Source organism: Mauremys mutica, unplaced genomic scaffold, assembly GCF_020497125.1.
Source record: "Mauremys mutica isolate MM-2020 ecotype Southern unplaced genomic scaffold, ASM2049712v1 Super-Scaffold_100199, whole genome shotgun sequence".
Classification (NCBI taxonomy): Eukaryota; Metazoa; Chordata; order Testudines; family Geoemydidae; genus Mauremys; species Mauremys mutica.
The window spans coordinates 782,903-800,475 of record NW_025423286.1 but is presented as its reverse complement, the minus strand read 5'-3'; the positions used below and the strand labels follow the sequence as shown (position 1 = coordinate 800,475).

The following is a 17,573-nucleotide window of genomic DNA, read 5'->3' as shown; positions in this document are numbered from 1 at the left end:
ATGCAGGGGGTCAGATTAGATGCTCTAATGGTCCCTTCTGGCCATAAAGTCGACTAATTTCTGAAAAATTGAGTGTAGCATTGGGAGCAGCGTCTGATGTTTTCCTGTCTAGCCGGCTTGCTTCCTAGAACGAACGTTCCTTGAGTGGGGTGATCTACAGGGAGTAGCTCAAACCTCCACAGTGCCTGGGCAGGGGCAGGACATTAGCACAGCAAGGGAGGGGTGTGGCAGTGACATCACAAAGGCCTTTTGCAAGACCTCAGATTATTGGTCAAAGGTGGTGGGGAGGTGGTGACCTCACAGAGAGATGCTGACATCAGCCAGGCAGGACAGGGGTGAGGGGCCAGGGAAACCTCAGAGACCCCTGTGGCTTTGCTTCAGCAAGTCTCCTTCTCCAGGTCTCTCTCTGAGGACTGAGAGAGTATTCGGGTTCACGGACGTGAGCGCCAGGAGGAACCTCTTTCGACTTTTCTCCTTCCGTTTTCCTGATTTTACTAGAAAACAGCCATCCCTGTTTAGAAGGTAAGAGCCTCCTTGAGGTTTGAAACCTGTTTATTCTGATCCATCAGATGACAGTTGAATTCTAGGCATGGAAAACACGAGCTTAAGGAGGCAGAATTTTATTCTGCACCTGGAATTTTGTCCCTTAGAATCACTGGGGACATTAGGGTTTGTCCTTTTGCTTTCACCTTTTCCTCCATCCCTCCTTTCTCTTTGTCTCTTGTGTGGAAGCAGGGAAAGAATTAACAAGGATTTAAAGGGGATCTTAATGCTTGTCAGTCAGTTAGCAAGAGTCAAGCTAATAGTTAGCAAAAGTCAGGCCACACTGTAACCCCAATGACGTGAGACTTGCAGAAGCGAGGATGGTGTGAGGCGAGAGGGAAAGAAACTGTGTAAAAAGTTATTACGACCTTGCAACTTGATAACCAAATATGCAGACTGGTGTCTTCTAGGAGTGAGAAAAACAAGATAGCAGGATGGCTTATGTATAAACAAAATGCAGTTGTTGCTCTTTATTGTCTGTATTATTGCTAGTTATTGTCTGTAACAAAGGTATAAAGGCTTGCTGTAATTGTTTACCAGTTGAGAGACCTGTCCGGGACTGGGGCGACCCTGTGTCCTAGGGCACTCCCTCCCTCCCTCTATTGTAATTACTAGAGAAATAATAAAGTATTTGATTTTGCTGCACCCAAAGAAAAAGCGAGAACTGAGGTTTTTCTCCGACACTTGCTTCTTTTGTCCTTTCTCCTGTTCCCCTCCCAAGACCAGGAGGTGTGTGTGTGTGTTATGGGGGAGCAGTGTGGTTTTTCTCCGTGTAACCAGCACCAGACCTGGCACCACCCCCAGCTCTGCCCCTTTCCTGCCACTGCATCCCCATCTCACCTCCTGACCCTGGCTGGGCACCCCCAGCCCCTCATAGCAGGGAGCTGTGCAGGGGGGTCTCCTTGCAACCATGAGTGGGTGTCTGGTGGGTGCCGTCACCTCTGCCAGAGACCCCCAAGAAACTCACTAGCTTCCTCACATGAGGGGAGGGGCTCCTACTTTCTGTCTTGGGGGGGAGATTCCGTGATGTCAGAGCCTATGGTGAGAGGGGTTCGAATCATGAGTCTGGAGTGGCAGGGCAACCCCCTCCCCCAGTCAGATTCTGCTAGGGGGCTGGGCTGGGATCTGTAGGGAGGGAGACACAGGAAAAAGCAACCGCCACTATTGAACCCAGGAGTCCTGGCTCCCAGTCCCCCTGCTATGACCTCTAGACCCACCTCTGCTCCCAGAGCCAGGGATAGAACCCAGAGGTCCCTGGCGCCCAGCCCCCTCCCTGCTCTGACCACTAGACCCCACTCCCCTTTTAGGCTTGCTGCCTCTTCTATCCACCCAGCCCACCTGTCCATCCCTTTGTTGCAGGTTTCTGGGGTGTCACCCCTGCTCTGCGCTCCCCCAGTGCAGCCCAAGGCCTTTCCTCCCCCCAACCACACATCCTCTCCCCCCTCGTGCTGGATCATCTGCTTGGCCCCCAACCGCCTCTCGACGTGCGCTGTGCGGCGTGGCTGGGGATTGTGCAATGGCCCAGCACCAGGCAACGCAGAACGTAAACCACAGGCCCTGCCCTGCCCTGCCCCACCGCACTGGAGCTGCTTTCCGAGTAAATTGGAGCCTAGCACCCTGCACCTGTGCCCTCCTGCCCCACAAGGGGTGAGCTGCAGTCCCCACCACGCTCCGCAGAGGGGAGAAGGGTCAAGCCAACCAGCCCATTTAGGATGGGGGAATCAACACCCTTTTTTCTGCACAGCCACTGACCATCAGCAGGATTCCTCCTCCCTCCTGTGCCTCAGTGCAGCTAAATCTCTGTACCTAGACAGCCGGTCCGTCTGCTGCACCCTAATCCCCCTTACCTAAGCCTCCCTGCCAAAGCCCTGCACCTGGCTCCAGACAATTAAGTCTCACGTGTCGCTGGGATCTCGACTTCTTGTGCCCAGAGAGTCTCAACCCCCCTCAGTAGATGACCTGAGTCTGAGAAACACAGTGCCCGTCTTCTTTAAAGAAGTACTTGGAGAGATTTTTCTTGTGTGACCACTTGCCCTAATGGATAAGGCGTCTGACTTCGGATCAGGCGATTGAGGGTGCGAGTCCCTTTGTGGTTGTGCTTGTGCAGTTTTACCTTTGGGCTGAACGTCCTGCTCCCTTCAGGGCTGGAACCTCTTCTTGGCCACTCAGGCTAATGCTCTGGCTTCAGCTAGAGCCCCAGGAAAGGAGTTGGGGGTTGGGTGTCACAAAGGCTGGGGCATGAGCCCCAGGTGCTTCCAGTCTCGCCTTTGCCCTTCCTGACTTGCCAAAGAAAATGGGCGGCTGCCCGGGCTAGCGTGTGGAGCAGTTTCCCTCTTCCAAGTGTGCGCCTGTCCCTGTGCTGGAGGGGGGTTGCTACATAGTGCCTTGGGAGCCTGGGTGTTTCTCTGCTTCTCGCCAGCTGGGGAACAGCCTCTTGGGGTAAAATCTCCTGCCCCACTGCAAAAGTGAACACCTGGAGTGGGAACGGTAAGAGGCCCCACCACGGGGGCTGGCCCTGCTTTCCTACCATCTTCTGATGTTGGCCACAGAGCATCAGCAGCCGCCCTGCATGCTGGTCTGTGGGTGGCCTTCAGTGGGTGTTTGGCATGGCAGGGAGCAGGCTGGCTAGGGGTCTTTGTCGCTGTCTGCTGGCCACGCATAGGCATGGTCCTCCCCTCCTCTGAACAGCCAGAGTTAGTCTGTGCTTAGAAAGCAGAGACACAGGAGACTCAAGGCAAGAGGGTGAGAAAGATTGAGAAAGGACCTATGAAGACAGCCCACACTACAGGGACACTGCCTGGTTAAGGGACGTGGAGGCACCAAATTGCCCCAAATTTCCTGGTGCCCTACGCAGCTGTGTACTGCTCCAGCGGCGAACTCGATCCCCCGGCTGGCTGAGCCGGCCAGGAAAGCTGCCCCTGCCCCTGCCCCTGCTCCGCCTCTTCCCCACAGCCCCCCACCCCTGGTCTGCCCCCACCACCCTTTTCCCACCCCTGCTCCACCCCATCCCCCCCCCACTCTTTCCCTTCCCCTGAGCTACATCCCGGTGGACTGCAGGAGGGATCAGGCGCCCCCTGTACTCACTGGGCGGTGGGAAGTGGAACGACCTGGCCCCAGCCTGCTCTGCTTCACCAGCTCCCAGCCGCGCCACTGGTGAGTGCTGGGGGGTGTTTTCCCCCCAAGTTCCAAGGCTGGGATCAGAGTGCAGCAGGCTGGGGCTGGATCATTCCACTTCCCGCCGCCCTATGAGTGTGGGATCAGGCCTGCCCTGCAATTACTGGGCGGCGGGAAGTAGAGTGACCTGGTCCCAGCCTGCTCCGCTCTGCCAGCTCGGGCTGGGGGACGGGGGTGCTGTGTAGGGCACCAAAATGTCTAGGGACAACCCTGAATAGATCATTTTCCCAGGGCTGTTAGAATAGAGATATTCAGGCTGCCTGTACAGGCCTAGACTTTAAGAACTTAGGTGTATTTTTATCACTTAGCTAGTGACAGGGGTATAAAACAAAGACCCAAAATCCCAGTCTGCCTGTGTCTGGGCCTTCTCTCCCTCGGAGAGTCTGAGCCTTGTTCGTAGGTGAAGGCCTTTGGCTAAGCAGCAGGGGCAGCCATAAGCTGGGAAGCGAACGGTCCCATCCTCACCTCCCAAACCCGTCACACTGAACTAAGGTGGGGTTGGGCTGTTGGGAAGACGATCCTGTCCCGATAGTGCCCATCACCAGCAGATAAAGAAACAGATCTTAAGGGAGCATCCGGTCTGGCAAGAAATCCCTTCTCAATGGTTGTGCTTGTGAAACCCTCATTTCTGTAGGGTTTATCTTTCTGGCCCCCACTTTTCTATTGTCAATCTGTCTGGTTCTCTAATTGTTTCTGGCTGCTGCCGAGTTAATTTTGCTGGGTGTAAGTTAATTAGGGGAGTGGGATGTAATTGGTTAGAGAATTCTGTTACAATAGGTTAGAATTGGTTAGTTACAATGATTGGTTAAGGTCTAGCTGAGAATATTACTGTGTAAACTGGGGTCAGACAGGAAGTGGAAGAGGAAATTGGAATCATGCTAACGGGGGGGGATGGGACTTGGGAACGGGGAACAGGGACACAGCCAAAGCTCTGCAGTGTCAGAGCTGGGAAGGGGGACGTGGGGTAAACACGCTGCAGTGTCAGAGCTCATAGACTCATCGACTTTAAGGTCAGAAGGGACCATTATGATCGTCCAGTCCAACCTCCTGCACAACGCAGGCCACAGACTCTCACCCACCCACTCCTGTAACAAACCCCTGGCCTATGTCTGAGCTGTTGAAGTCCTCAACTCGTTGTTTAAAGACTTCAAGGTCAGAGAATCCTCCAGCAAGTGACCCGTGCCCCACGCTGCAGAGGAAGGTGAACCCGCCCCCGCCCCAGGGTCTCTGCCAACCTGCCCTGGAGGAAAATTCCTTCCCAGCCCCAAATATGGGGATCAGCTAAACCCTGAGCATGTGGGCAGGACTCACCCGCCAGCACCCAGGAAAGAATTGTCTGTAGGGATGTGGGGTAAACGCTCTGCGGTGTCAGAGCTGGGAAGGGGGACACTGGGCAACAGACTCTGTCGGTCTATAGAGATAAGCCCGACTGGTGTGAAGGGCTTCGGAATCTGCTTGCTTGGAAACTAACCCCAGTAACCATCCCTTTGTCTGCGCTTCCGACTTCTGGTCTTTTGCTGCTTGCTGTCTGCGTGACAAGAGCCAGGGAAGTGGGCGGGGGAAGGGAAAGCCCTCTAACAATGGCTCCTTGCTCCTCTCCCTCCCCAGGCTCAGGGGTCAAGGATGGGCAGGACTCCAGGCTCTGCTTGACAGATCCTGGCACAGGGGCTGCAGGAGGGAGGGGGGCAGAAAGGATTGCAGGTTCTGACTTGTGCTCTGGAGAGGAGGTAATAGGTGAAGGGGGTGTTTTTGACTCTTCCCCTGCCTCAGGGTCCCCAGGGCTAGAATTCTACCTTCCACAGGGCCAAATAACTGGGTGAAGCCATTTGGCTAATGAAAACCAGTGCTGCAGGTGAGGCTTGAACTCACAACCTCAGCATAGCTCCTCTCAGCACTGCCCTATAAGTACTGCGCACTAACCAATTGCACCACTGGAGCATCTGTTAATTGTGGTTCTCCAAAATCCCTAGGTTGATACAGGCAAGGCGTGACCCCAAAACATTCTCAGTGGAGCTGAGAGCAGGTAGCGACAAGTGGTGTACTCGGTGGGGTGGATTCTTCTTAAGGGTTCCAGGCACCATTTGACCCTTTTGTTCTTCTCTGTGTAATAACAGAGCTGATTAAGACTCAATGGAGAGTCTTCCTGCAGACCAACAGAGCTGAAATCACTGATAACCAGCTCTAAGCATTAGTCCTGCTTTGGGACAGTGTCTCTCCTGCAAGAAACTGCCCAGTCTGCGCTAGCAGTGAGGCTCCCTCACTAACAGCTGAAATCAGGGAGAGCTGTGTGAAGTGCAGGGCCCCAGAGGTGCCTGAACAGGGGGGAACAACACCCCAGTTCATTAAAAAATGGAAGGGCTCTGCCTTGCCACTTTGTAATGACTGTAAGGGCGAGTGAGGGTGGGGAGGGGACGGAGAGCAGTGAGCGGGAGGAAGGATCTTGGGGGATGAGGCAGTGTAGGAGCGGGGCCTTGGGGAGGGGGTGGTGCAGGGGCGTGTCCTCAAGTAGAAGGGGTGGGGCTACTGCTTGGGCTCTGGTGGCTGCCACTTTTAGGCAGGGCCACCCAGGCGGGGGGGCAAGTGGGGCAAAAAAAAACCCTCCATAGCAGTCCAGTTCCTTGCTGTTGCTTGGCTAACCACTGCATGCATGTGCTATACGGTCTCTTGCAGGTGCTGCTGATGTCCTTTCTGCTGTCCCTGGTGTGGAAAGACAGAGGTGGTTTTGAATCTCTTAAAATTGTTGTGAGTGCTGCAGTTGCTTGCCCTAAGCTTATGTCGTTAGATCTCTTTCACGGTGTATTTTGGTCCTGAGAGGTAAAAGGTGTGTTGTTAGGGAGTGAGGTAGCAAACGTTAGTTGCAGAGGTGGTGCATGTGCCACAGAAGTCGTGTGCCCCTCCCCTGCTCCCGTCCAAGAGTCCAGTATTCGCATAAACCCACCCACTGACCTGTGACTAACAATCTCGCTCTGCTAACTCTTCCAGCAAAACAGGCCAAAGAAACTGTATGCGAGCGCTGTACCACAGCCCCGGTGCTCTTTTCGGTTCCTTCCCACAGAACTTTCCCTCCATAGCAGTCCAGTTCCTTGCTGTTGCTTGGCTAACCACTGCATGCATGTGCTATACCGTATGCCCTGAGCTGATTCCTGGCTTTTGGGCTCAATACAGCCTTGCCCCTCCATGTCTCTGTGGCGCAATGGGTCAGCGCGTTCGGCTGTTAACCGAAAGGATGGTGGTTCGAGCCCACCCAGGGATGACGCTAAGCCCGTGCTGCTTCCCTGAGGCCTGTGGGGGGAGCCTCAAAGGTCCCATTTTGCTGCCTCAGTGCTTTCAGCTGGTGGTCCAAAGAGCAGGCTGGATGCCATTCAGAAACCCATCTGCCAGCAGCCGTGCCGGAGGCTCAGGCTTAATCCTCAAAGCGGAGCACAAAAACTTTCAGCCGGGAACATTTCGCTCCCTTCCCGCCTCCGCCCAAGCGAGAAGCGGAGGAGACAGGCCGGCTCAAAGACGCCTCCCTCCCACTTCCCTGTACGATGTGCAAAGCTCTTGGCCTGCCTCATGCCTCGTCAGGAAAGCGTGGCCATGCGGCCCAAGCCTGAGTCACGTCCGCGGCCTGGCCCGCCCCGCCCCGGCTGACAGCGCGCAGAGCCACGCGAGTCAATGGCAGGTCGAGTCGGGAGCCTCGGCTCTTTCCCCTGACAGCCACACACACAGCGCTGCCTAGCGCCCCGACAGCCTCCCTCGTGTTCTCCCGCAGCAGCCGCCTGCTGCTGTGGGTTGGAAAAGGGGACCAGGAAGCACTGCAGCCTCATTCCAGGACAGGAGGCCCTCGCCACGCCCAGGCCTGCCTCTTGCCTTCAGCCCAGGCAGCCAGAAGTGCCGGGGAGCTCCCTGGCAGGCCGCCGCTTCGCCTCAGCCACCTCTTGCCTCATGGCCTAGGCTCTTGGTGCTCTGCTGGTCACCGGCTCGCTTGAAGGCCCAGAGGGAAAAGAAACAAGCGCACGCCTAGCAGAGGATGGTTTTGATCCATCGACCTCTGGGTTATGGGCCCAGCACGCTCCCGCTGCGCCACTCTGCTGCTTCTTCACACCCTCCCCCTGCCACCTAGCCGCCACTATCCGGATTAGTGCCTTACGCGCCCTCGCTCTGGCAGGCAGATGCGCAGGCTGCTAGGCAGCTGCCCTGGTCACAGGATTTTACAGCTAGCTTCTACAGGGTAAAAGGGATCTATTTGGGGTTTGGACCCCATTGGGAGCTGGGTAGCTGAGTGCCGGAGACGGGAGCACTTCTTAAACTGTTTTCAGTTAAGCTTTCAAGCTTGTGGGGGACGAGGTTCAGCCTTGGATCCGTGTCTGCAGCAGGCAAGCGCCTCTGGCTCAATCACCACCCCCGTCCCCCGCTGTATTAGCAGACTAAAAACCGGAGCAAACGCACACGCCTTGCAAAGGAACAGGAGCCGGGATCTCGAACAAAAGTCAACATTTTATTAAGATGACGTTCAAAGAAAAAAAAAGTGTACAGTACAGAGTTTCGGCATAGAAGTTTCTGGTGCTCAGGGAACAACGTACAGCTTACCCAAGGGGTGCAAAGTTCAGTTTAAGATCGGGTGGCATAAGGAATACATAATCTGCAATAGCCCTGACGGGGGGAGGGGGGGGGTAAAAGGTTAACATACAGATACTGAGTTAGGAGCGTATGTTGTCCATATCAGGGCTACGTTCGGGTGTGGAGTATAACGAGCGGTTAGATGAGGATGGATTGACCCGCGTTTGGTGAGTTTTAACGTTTGGTATTTTGGAATCTTTGCCACAATCTAGTTGAAGCAGGGTCAATATGAAGTCTGCCCTGCCATCTGTTGGTGATGTGTTGTCAAGGCATTTTGGGGCTGATGTCATTTGCATGGTTACACCCACCTCGGATTGCATGATGGGAGTGCTTGTCCAAACGGTCATTTCAGCTGCTGCGATATCCCCAGTCTCTTTGTTATTGGGGCATGAGTAATCCAGTGTATTTTCCTGTTGATTTTGGATCAAGGACAAAGTAACTGTACCTGGCATTTGAGGCCTGAGAGCGTCACCCTCTCCTGAAAAGTACTCACCATTAAGGGGTATGGATTCCTAACGGCCACTCATGGTAGGAGGTAGAAATGGATGTTTGTTGGTGTCTTTCAGGTGGGGCTGATGTTCTTTCTGCTGTCCCTGGTGTGGAAAGACAGAGGCTGTTTTGAATCTTTTAAAATAGTTGTTAGTGCTGCAGTTGCTTACCCTAAGCTTATGCCGTTAGATCTTTTTCACGGTATATTTTGGTCCTGAGAGGTAAAAGGTGTGTTGTTATGGAGTGAGGTAGCAAATGTCAGTTGCAAAGGTGGTACATGTGCCCCCCCCTCCCGCCCCCCCTGGTCCCAGAGTCCAGAATTTGCATAAACCCACCCACTGTCCTGTGACTAACAATCTCGCTCTGCTAACTCTTCCAGCAAAACAGGCCAAAGAAAGTGTATGCGAGCGCTGTACCACAGCCCCATTGCTCTTTTCGGTTCCTTCCCACAGAACTTTTGCTCCATACCAGTCCAGTTCCTTGCTGTTGCTTGTCTAACCACTGCATGCATGTGCTAGACCGTACCCTGAGCTGATTCCTGGCTTTTGTGCTCAATACAGCCTGGCCCCTCCGTGTCTGTGTGGCGCAATGGGTCAGCGCGTTCGGCTGTTAACCAAAAGGATGGTGATTCGAGCCCACCCAGGGACGACGCTCAGCCTGTGCTGCTTCCTTGCTTCCCCGAGGCCTGTGGGGGAGCCTCAAAGGTCCCATTTTGCTGCCTCTTGGCCTCAGTGCTTTCAGCTGGTGGTCCAAAGAGCGGGCTGGATGCCATTCAGAAACCCATCTGCCAGCAGCCGTGCCGGAGGCTCAGGCTTAATCCTCAAGGCCGAGCACAAAAACTTTCAGCCGGGAACATTTCGCTCCCTTCCCGCCTCCGCCCAAGCGGCAAGGGAGAAGCGGAGGAGACACGCCGGCTCAAAGACGCCTCCCTCCCACTTCCCTGTATGCTGTGCAAAGCTCTTGGCCCGCCTCATGCCTCGTCAGGAAAGCACGGCCATGCGGCCCAAGCCTGAGTCACGTCCGCGGCCTGGCCCACCCCGGCTGACGGCGCGCAGAGCCACGCGAGTCAATGGCAGGTCGAGTCGGGAGCCTCGGCTCTTTCCCCTGACAGCCACACACACAGCGCTGCCTAGCACCCCCAGAGCCTCCCTCGTGTTCTCTCGCAGCAGCCGCCTGCCAGGGTGGTGGGAAAAGGGGACCAGGAAGCACTGCAGCCTCATTCCAGGACAGGAGGCCCTCGCCACGCCCAGGGCTGCCTCTTGCCTTCAGCCCAGGCAGCCAGAGGTGCCGGGGAGCTCCCTGGCAGGCGGCCGCTTCACCTCAGCCACCTCTTGCCTCATGGCCTAGGCTCTTGGTGCTCTGCTGGTCACCGGCTCGCTTGAAGGCCCAGAGGGAAAAGAAACAAGCGCACGCGTAGCAGAGGATGGTTTCGCTCCATCGACCTCTGGGTTATGGGCCCAGCACGCTCCCGCTGCGCCACTCTGCTGCTTTTTCACACCCTCCCCCTGCCACCTAGCCGCCACTATCCGGATTAGTGCCTTACGCGCCCTCGCTCTGGCAGGCAGATGCGCAGGCTGCTAGGCAGCTGCCCTGGTCACAGGATTTTACAGCTTCTACAGGGTAAAAGGGATCTATTTGGGGTTTGGACCCCCCATTGGGAGCTGGGTAGCTGAGTGCCGGATACGGGAGCACTTCTTAAACAGTTTTCAGTTAAGCTTTCAAGCTTGTGGGGGACGAGGTTCAGCCTTGGATCCGTGTCTGCAGCAGGCAAGCGCCTCTGGCTCAATCACCACCCCCGCCCCCCGCTGTATTAGCAGACTAAAAACCGGAGCAAATGCACATGCCTTGCAAAGGAACAGGCGCTGGGATCTCGAACAAAAGTCAACATTTTATTAAGATGACGTTCAAAGAAAAAAAAAATGTACAGTACAGAGTTTCGGCATAGAAGTTTCTGGTGCTCAGGGAACAACGTACAGCTTACCCAAGAGGTGCAAAGTTCGGTTTAAGATCGGGTGGCATAAGGAATACATAATCTGCAATAGCCCTGACGAGGGGAGGGGGGGGTAAAAGGTTAACATACAGATACTGAGTTAGGAGGGTATGTTGTCCATATCAGGGCTACGTTCGGGTGTGGAGTATAACGAGCGGTTAGATGAGGATGGATTGACTCGCGTTTGGTGAGTTTTAACATTCGGTGTTTTGGAATCTTTGCCACAATCTAGTTGAAGCAGGGTCAATATGAAGTCTGCCCTGCCATCTGTTGGTGATGTGTTGTCAAGGCATTTTGGGGCTGATGTCATTTGCATGGTTACACCCACCTCGGATTGCATGATGGGAGTGCTTGTCCAAACGGTCATTTCAGCTGCTGCGATATCCCCAGTCTCTTTGTTTTTGGGGCAGGAGTAATCCAGTGTATTTTCCTGTTGATTTTGGATCAAGGACAGACTAACTGTACCTGGCATTTGAGGCCTGAGAGCGTCACCCGCTCCTGAAAAGTACTCACCATTAAGGGGTATGGATTCCTAACGGCCGCTCGTGGTGGGAGGTAGAAATGGATGTTTGTTGGTGTCTTGCAGGTGGGGCTGATGTTTTTTCTGTTGTCCCTGGTGTGGAAAGACAGAGACTGTTTTGAATCTTTTAAAATTTTTGTTAGTGCTGCAGTTGCTTACCCTAAGCTTATGCCGTTAGATCTCTTTCACTGTGTATTTTGGTCCTGAGAGATAAAAGGTGTGTTGTTATGGAGTGAGGTAGCAAACGTCAGTTGCAGAGGTGGCCCCCCTGTCCCAGAGTCCAGAATTTGCATAAACCCACCCACTGTCCTGTGACTAACAATCTCGCTCTGCTAACTTTTCCAGCAAAACTTTTCTACCAGGTTCTCATTCAGCAGTATATTTCTACCCACTTTAGCTTTTAAGTACCCTCAAAGACAACCAGTTTAAGTGTAACTAAAATTGCTACTTCTGCATTGAAGATCTTCAGTGTATGCTATAACACATTTAAAATGGAATAATAATTATTTTTAAACTAAAGAGAGAAAACAATAATAAAATGTGTGTCTAGAGATTGGTAAAGAATCCCCTCATGCAAAACACAAATATTGATGTTCAACCTCTTTTAACTTGCTATTGTTTGGAACCCATGTGCCTTGTCTAAAGATTTTTATATTGCTTTGGGTGAGTTCTGAAATCAAGAACTGCTAAGTACCCTTCTACTGTTCTTGATTCATGTCACCAGGATTACTACACTTTATTACTCCTGCCCTAATAAGAAAGAGTTTGGAGATCCCACAGCAGCCAAAATCACCATTTGGACAAGCACCCCCATCATGCAATGCGGGGTGGGTGTGACCATGCACATCAGCAACTAAATGCCTTTGCATCACATCACCAACAGATGGCAGGGTAGAGTTCATTCTGACCCTGCTTACACCCTCCCCCCAGCCAAGAATTGGTGGTCCTGATAAATCACACTCCCTGTTATACCAACTCGTTGGTATTGAATGCTGAAGTTATGGCTAGCAAAAAAGGAGGGGGTGCTCCATGGGGCAGGGCGGGAGAAGAATGGATGTTATGGGGGACAACAAAGGATACTGGTTCCAGAGCCGCAGAGCCTGCCTCACCTCACCTCAGCCGGGGGAAAGAGTCACACTCACAGGTGAGCTCCTTCCCCAACCCCAACCCCAACCCCAACCCCCTCCCCTTCCCAGAGACCCCAGCAGCCAATCCCCTCCCTCAGACTGTGCTGCATTCGGCTCTCTCTAGGATCCAGCATCTCTGCCCTGTAGCATCCAGCTTAGCCCTTGTTAACACAGAAGTCAGTGGATTGTTCTCTGTCCATAGCTGAAACTGAGCACCGGACAAGTAGTCTGGAAATTTCTCAGTCATGGCCCATTTCAAGGCCAAGAACTGCAGCCGGTGGGTGGGATAGCGAGTTTCGCTATCAGACAGTCCTCAGCTGGCAAAGGCTACAGATTTACATTTACCTTCCACTTCCTGGTAGGAGAGTGCTCCCATACCCTCCAAACTGGCATCAGCATGCAGGATAAAAGTTCGTTTGGGTCAGCAAGGACTAGGACTGGCACATGAATCAGGCAAATAATGATTTCCCGTAAAGCCCTGTCACATCTCTCATCCCGCCATGTCCCCAATGGAGAGGAGAGGAGCCCCTCCCCTGTCCCAGGCCAAGCACACCAGATCTGTGGGGGGAGGTGTCCATGGCCCAGCCCAGGTGTGCTGGAGCTGCTGGGGAGAGAAGATCCTTCCTCAGCCCAAGCGCACCAGAGTTGATGTTGCAGTGGGGGAGAGGTATCTCTCATCTGGTTTTTAAATGCTCTGATGAGAGGGAGCAGGAGGAAGATTTTTCTTCTCCTTGCATTTCAAACCCTTCTTCCCCCCCCCCCCCAACCATTTTCTGCTCTAGCCTGATCTCTCTCTCATGTCTCCAGGGCCATCCTTAGCCATAGGCAGCTGCCTAGGGCACCACTAGGTCTGGGGACACTGCTCTGCTGGGAGCCTGGACAGATGGGAAGCAGTGGAGCATGTAAGAGCAGGGCTGCTGGGTCCTAGAGAGAGCTGAATGCAGCACAGTCTGAGGGAGGGGATTGGCTGCTGGGGTCTCTGGGAAGGGTAGGGGTTGGGGAAGGAGCTCACCTGTGAGTGAGACTCTTTCCCCCCGGCTGAGGTGAGGTGAGGCAGGCTCTGCGGCTCTGGAACCAGTATCCTCTGTTGTTCCCCATAACATCCATTCTTCTCCCCCCCTGCCCCATGGAGCACCCCCTCCTTTCTCCCTCCTCCCCAGGAGCATCCCGCTCTCTCCCCTCCCTCCCCTCCGTCAGGGCTGGGTTGGGTGAGGTGCTGGGGGGTAGGTGGGGGGAGGAGGCTGTCTGGCTGCCTGCTGAGGAATGACAGTGAAAGTAACTCACTTCCTCGGCAGTGAGCCAGGATTGGAATGTCACACAGGGCTGGGCTGGGGTTAGCCAGATGTGTGAAAAATCAAGACAGGGGGTGGGGGTAGGGTGAGCAGATATCCCTATTTTATAGGGCCAGGCCCAATTTTGGGGTCTTTTTCTTATATAGGCTCCTTTTACCCCCCACCCCCGTCCTGATTTTTCACACTTGCTGTCTGGTCACTCTAGGTGGGGGTAATTGGTGCCTATATAAGACAAAGCCCCAAATATCGGGACTGGCCCTATCAAATCAGGACATCTGGATCTGGTCACCCTAGCTGGGGAGCGCCTCTCCCCCGGGCTGGCAGCTGCCAGCGATCCATCCCATCCCGGGGGGAGCTGCACAGGGCAGGATGAGCTGCTGTGGCTCCATGGGTGACCTGTCCCTGAGATCAGATGCTGTGCTCACTTCACCATGGTCCGTAAGGCTGGTGGTGGTGCCCATTGGCGTGTGATTGGATCTGAGGGTTTGCTGCTGCTGTTGCCACTCTGCACCCCAAGAGGTGGATTTTGGGGTCTACTGCAGCTGTTGGACCAGCAGGCTGGGGGGTGAGCCAAACATGAAAGCAGTACTGTGTTGCCATTTACATTGTCATTTAACAACTTTGTTTGCCAAAAATTCTTGCTAACAATCCTGAATCCAATTTCAATATTTTTTTTTTAAATCAATATCTTAGCCGAAAACAGAAAATTAAGTTGTTGACAATTATTAGTGACAGGTTTGGTTTGGGGCAGGGAGTGGGCCAGTTTTCATCAGAGAAACAAAAAATGTCGACTGACTTTCCTATAGTCTGTTACTCCTGATAAGAGCTCTCCAACAACTGTAATATGCTCATCTCCTTACTAGTGTATAAAGCAGGGGTCGGCAACCTACGGCACACGTGCCAAAGGTGGCAGGTGAGCTGATTTTTGATGGTACGCAGCGGCAGGCTGAGCGGCTCAGCCCATCACTGCTCTGGGGTTCCGGCTGCTGCCCTATTGCCAGCTGGGATACCGGCCGTCGGCCCCACTCAGCACCTGCTGCTGGCCTGGGGACCCCCAAGGAACCCCAGACTGGCAGAGGGCTGAGCAGGCCGGCTGAACCACTCAACCTGCTGTCAGCCTGGGGTTCTATTCATTCAGCCGGCAGCGGGCTGGGGAGTTGAGTGGCTCAGTCTGCTGCCAGTCTGGGGTGCCGGCAGCACTCAGCCTACTGCTACTCTGGGGTTCTGGCTGCCGGCCCCTTGCCAATCAGGAGCCCAGCCGCCGGCCCCACTCTGCCTCCTGCCAGCCTGGGTGAGCAGAATCCCAGGCTGGTAGCAGGCTGAGGGGGGTTGGCGGCCGGGATCCTGGGTGGCAGGAGTTGGTGGTCAGAACCCCAGACCAGCAGCGGGCTGAGCAGGGCCTGGGATCCTTGTCTAGGGTTCCAGTCACCAGTCCCGCTCAGCCCACTGCCGGTCTGGGGTTTCATTTACTCAGCTGGCAGTGGCCTGAGCAGGACCTCAGATAATAACAATAGTTTATTTATATAATATAGACATAGAGAGAGACCTTCTACAAACATTAAAATGTATTACTGGCACGAGAAACCTTAAATTACAGTGAACTTGGCACACCAATTCTGAAAGGTTGCCGACCCCTGCTATAGACTGACCATATGTTGTACTAAGATTCTCCTGCTTTTTTTTTTTTTCCTGTGAGTCAGTATAGCTTTTGCCAGCCCAGAAGTTGGACAGCCAATGTTTTACATTTTCACAATGTTTTCTCCAACTTTCATAAAGTAAATACATAGTTAATAGGAGTTAAAAAGGCCAGGGACACTTCCTTGTGAAGAATCTGTATAGCAGATCATGCTAGAGCTGTGAAAATGTCAGTTTTTGATGGAACTTTAGAGACAGTGATTTATCATCTATTTTATCATGTGAATGTGCTGCTAGTGCCAATGTCTTTCCAAACAAAAATAAGGCACAATAGGACTTCTGTAACATTTCTGTGCTACCTTAATCTAGATGAGATGATTCTGTGCTGACTTCATTTTGGTCACTTTGTGCTTTACCTAGCAGTAAAACTAGAGTTATATTTTCCCACTGTTTGGAAACCCAGCTTATTAAACTGATTTTGCAGCCAAAAAAGCCAGAAAGATTGCTTTTAATTAAAAACAAATCTTTGTTTCAATACCTCTTCATATAAATTTCCAATAAAATTTTGACAAATTAAAAAATTTATATTATTTGCATCATTCTGTCAAATCAGAATTTTTTCTATAGGGCTACTTCTTTAGTGCTAGTGCATCAGCATTACAGTGTGCTTAATTAAGTTAAACTGGTTTTAATAACGTGAATGTGGCAAGTTTTCCAATACTGTATGCTTATATTTGTGTTGCTAAGAGCAGATCAGGCACAGGGGCACCAGTTTAATAATCTCGCCTAGGGCACCATAAATCCTAAGGACGGCCCTGACTTCCAGGAAGGTTGGTCTGGGTGGGAGAGGGCAGGAAATCCCCAGGGTGGGGGACAGGGAGTGACAAACCTGCTGGGATTTGTTTACTGTGAGGCTCCAGCATTTCTCAAATGTGGCCACCAGGGGCTTTTATTGTGGCCACAGCCTCCTGGGTTGTAATTGAGGGAGTGCGATGGGGCTCAGGCTTCAAGCTTCTGCTCTGGGATGGTGGGCGACAGGCTCAGTCAAGATACATGGAACGTAGGCTGGGTGGAGATAAGTCTGTGTAACTCATCCAGTTATTGATATACATGTGACCTCGAATATTACCAATCTGTGTTCCCCCCCCCCCACAAAACCCCCCAACCAACCATCTCCCAAACAGACCCTCAGTCTGGAAAGCATTTGTCTCTCATGTTGTTGAAAAGACTCAAAGCAAACAGAAGAATCTCAGCTTTTAAAACAATCCTCTAGCAAGACAAATAAACTTACATCTGTAGACTCAGAAAGCACTCCCAAGATATTTTAACAATATGTTGTTATGAAGAAACCAAAGTGCTAAAGAGGCCTGATTTTTTTAACTACTTTAAAAAATCTTCTCAAATCAGCATCTTTAGAGTGAAACTTTTTCTGCTTTTCTAACCAGACAGTTTTCCCCAAAAGGAGAGGCACTGGTCCTGGAGACACTGCAATACCAGGTCAATGCATAGGGTGGACAGAGCAAGCTCCTATTCCATCCCCTTATTTCAAAAATCAATTTAATATACAATCCTCAAATAAAGGACCTATCAGATATTAAACTGATAAGAACTGACACTACGCTTGATCTTAGCTTCAAGGAGCCGAGAAGCGATGCTGAGAATCTCGGATGCTAGGCAGCCGCTCTTCCCCCACTACTTTCTACTTCAGCACGAGGAGCTCCCAGACACGCACCAAACACCATTCCCGACACTTTGATAACTAGGTAACTCGAACCAGAAGATATCTTCTTTCCAAGTGGGAATTGTGCAGGGACGAACAACAGACCTAGTGCAGCTGTGTTGCCACTGTCTACTAGCACTGAAATGGTTCAGAATGCCTTGGGTCAAGTGGCACCAGTTCTAAAAGTAAGGGTGATTTAGTGCTGTGGTTCTCAAACAGGGGTATCCAATGGTCTTCCAGGGGGTACATCAACTCATCTAGATATTTGCCTAGTTTTACAACAGGCTACACAGAAAGCACTAGCAAATTTGTAACAAATTAAAATTCATACATTGATTTGTTTATACTGTTCTCTATACTATACACTGAAATGTAAGTACAATACTTATATTCAAGTGATTTATTTTTATAAATATTGCATCTGATTTTGTAAGCAAGTAGTTTTTAAGTGAGGTAAAACTTGGGGGTATGCAAGAGAAAT

General features: G+C 52.3%; 4 non-coding genes across 4 annotated transcripts; 2 read left to right on the top strand and 2 right to left on the bottom strand.

Moving 5' to 3' along the window:
* The first annotated feature begins 6,896 nt into the window (after positions 1–6,896).
* On the top strand, positions 6,897–6,970 carry TRNAN-GUU. Its single transcript has one exon. It is a non-coding gene; the product is annotated as a tRNA-Asn (tRNA).
* Positions 6,971–7,720: 750 nt separating this feature from the next.
* On the bottom strand, positions 7,721–7,792 carry TRNAM-CAU. The gene has a single exon. It is a non-coding gene; the product is annotated as a tRNA-Met (tRNA).
* A 1,590-nt stretch (positions 7,793–9,382) lies between these two features.
* TRNAN-GUU lies at positions 9,383–9,456 on the top strand. Its single transcript has one exon. It is a non-coding gene; the product is annotated as a tRNA-Asn (tRNA).
* A 7,376-nt stretch (positions 9,457–16,832) lies between these two features.
* Positions 16,833–17,025, bottom strand: LOC123359918. The gene has a single exon (XR_006575939.1). It is a non-coding gene; the product is annotated as a U2 spliceosomal RNA (small nuclear RNA).
* Between the last annotated feature and the right edge of the window lie 548 nt (positions 17,026–17,573).